This window comes from Sinocyclocheilus rhinocerous, unplaced genomic scaffold, assembly GCF_001515625.1.
Source record: "Sinocyclocheilus rhinocerous isolate Xijiao unplaced genomic scaffold, SAMN03320098_v1.1 scaffold3357, whole genome shotgun sequence".
Classification (NCBI taxonomy): Eukaryota; Metazoa; Chordata; class Actinopteri; order Cypriniformes; family Cyprinidae; genus Sinocyclocheilus; species Sinocyclocheilus rhinocerous.
In genome coordinates this window covers 73,009-75,841 of record NW_015623670.1, presented here as the reverse complement: position 1 = coordinate 75,841, position 2,833 = coordinate 73,009, and the positions used below count along the sequence as shown (strand labels likewise).

Here is a 2,833-nt window from a genome sequence, read left to right as displayed (position 1 = left end):
TTGTGTTTTTAATAACAGAAGCAGTTTGATGTTAAGTGCAGTCACACACACAGATCACGTTGCGGCTGCACTCAGACATACAGGAACAAACTTTTTAGCTCTGCCCCGCAGTTTTATGAACTAAATAGCTTAATCGCTCAAAAGCTACATTATCTTTCTCAACAAGGAGCTGGTAACATCATTGTTTCTAAAGGAATTAAAGCCACAGCTTTAACAGTGGTAATTCATACATACACAGCCTCTGTGTCGTAAATGAACAGTTGATGAATTACACTTTTCTGAGAATAGACTTGAAGTGGAGATCGCTAGACTGCAAGCTAACCGGTGTTTTCAGAAAGCAAGCACTTTTATCCACCTGTTCCTCTGCAGCCAGATTAAACCTTGTTGTAGCCACGGGACTTTTATTTTGGTCTGGTGGCGTGACGTCATAAGGCTGCGCCGCTCTCCTGCGTCTGTGTTTCAGCTGAAAAAAGGTTTGTGTTTTTAATAATTTAAAGTGTTTAAATAAATGCGAACCATTCAGTAAAGTTGATAGTTTTTACAAGCTATGTAAAGTAAATTATTTAATAGTATGTTATCTAACATTAATGGATGTTATTGTGTGTAAATAAACCGCATTTACACATTAGTAACAGAAACGGTGCGTCTCATTTCGCTCCCTATGTAGTGAATCAGTTCATCCTAAATACGAAGTTACTAGCAAGTAGTGATGAGAGAAACGGAGCTTTTCGAAACTTCGAAACGAGTCAATTGAGTCAAATGCTTCACAAAAAGATTCACTGTTTTGAATCGCTCGAATCTCCGCGCGCTGAATGACATCTTAAGCGCGGTCCACTGCTGCACACGTGCCACAATATCGATACAGGGCCAGCTGTATCATTGCTCGTATCGTCAAATCTCTGTGACGAATCGTCGTATCGATATTTTGAACACGGCACTAGCTGCCTTATGAGGCAATGACTTTGCAGGCAGCTAACATTAATGGATGTTATTTTGTGTAAATAAACCGCATTTACACATTAGTAACAGAAACGGTGCGTCTCATTTCGCTCCCTATGTAGTGAATCAGTTCATCCTAAACACGAAGTCACTAGCAAGTAGTGATGGAGAAACGGAGCTTTTCGAAACGAGTCAATTGAATCAAATGCTTCACAAAAAGATTCACTGTTTTGAATCGCTCGAATCTCCGCGCGCTGAATGACATCTGCTCAAAACAACAAACACAAACGTGTAATGACAACTTTTACAAACCAACTGCGAAGGTTTTCATTAAAAGTGTAATCTTTTAAATGTAATACTGATCAAGAAATGACTTATATTAATCAAAAGTAAATAGTAAAGTGACTGAGTAATTTGTTTTCTTTTATTCATTTGTTCGTCATTATTATTTATTGGTAACGTTTAATATGCTTTTGTCTCATCAGGTGATTTAAGTCCATTAACTCTCACTCTGACTCCCTTACCAGTGCACTGACTACTGAAAGCGCGGTCCACTGCTGCACACGTGCCACAATATCGATACAGGGCCAGCTGTATCATTGCTCGTATCGTCAAATCTCTGTGACGAATCGTCGTATCGATATTTTGAACACGGCACTAGCTGCCTTATGAGGCAATGACTTTGCAGGCAGCGTTTTTGCACGAAGGCACCTCATGAAACTTCGGACAGGATTCTGAGGCAGCTTAATGGTTTAATGATCTACAACAAAATAGAACGAGTTTTGATTATAACTAAACAAATATTTAATTAAAAGTGTAATCTTTTAAATGTAATACTGATCAAGAAATGACTTATATTAATCAAAAGTAAATAGTAAAGTGACTGTGTAATTTGTGTTCTTTTATTCATTTGTTCATCATTATTATTTATTGGTAACGTTTTATATGCTTTTGTCTCATCAGGTGATTTAAGTCCATTAACTCTCACTCTGACTCCCTTACCAGTGCACTGACTACTGAACTAGGGAGCTGATTGAGAAGCATCTGGATTTATTTTTCTTTGTTAATTATTCTGATCCTAAACACACAGAAAACCTGCTGAAGAGACTGAGCTCCTCGTGACACACTGTTATAAAGATGGCGTTTATTAAAGAGGAGAGTGAAGAGATGACGATTGAAGAAACATTCAGAGTCAAACATGAAGATACTGAGGAACAAACAGGTTGGTTTTCATTCTCAAAGCTGAATTATTTTGTCCTCTACATTCTCTAAATTAATTTGCCTTTGCCCGGTGTTTCTGTACATTGTCTGCCCTCCTGCAGTTTTCTCACCTTTCCTTTTTGAAAGGTTTTAACTTCATATATTGCTTCATTTAATTTTTTTCTTGAAGTTCTCTTATGAGTAAATGTTCTACTCTTATTTTAGTGCTGTGATTTAAACACTGCATTTAAAGAGTCGTGTCTCATTTAATTCTTCATTGTAAATGCCCACTGCTAGGATTGAGTAACATCTTTGCATATTAAATTAATAACTATATATGGAAGTCTTTTGAACACGCTTTTACAGCAGCCAAGATGAACCAATCATGAAAAGTTATCTGGTCCATCTTGCTTTGATGTGATGCTGACGTATGCTAAATAAACTCTGGCGACAGCAGCCGCATTCACGCGACTAGGGCTGCCCTTCTAATAAAGTGAGTGAAAAAAGTGAAGTGACGTGTGGCCAAGTATGGTGCAGAAGTACCAACCCAGTGTTTACAAAGTGAACATGCAAAGAAGATCAAGCACCCTTTACAAAAAAAAGGTAAAACCGCGATGTAGGATGATTTTGAAGTTGGAGGAGAAAATGAGATGGGAGATTTTCGACATACCCTAACTGTCTTGAACAGGAAAAC

General features: G+C 37.8%; 1 protein-coding gene across 1 annotated transcript in view; it reads left to right on the top strand.

Moving 5' to 3' along the window:
* Positions 1-2,134: 2,134 nt before the first annotated feature.
* Positions 2,135-2,833, top strand: part of LOC107727532 (gastrula zinc finger protein XlCGF57.1-like) — a 28,456-nt gene continuing 27,757 nt past the window's right edge. Inside the window, exon 1 of the mRNA XM_016537461.1 lies at positions 2,135-2,161. The gene's annotated coding sequence lies outside the window, so the exon portion shown is untranslated. The remainder of the gene's footprint in view (positions 2,162-2,833) is intronic.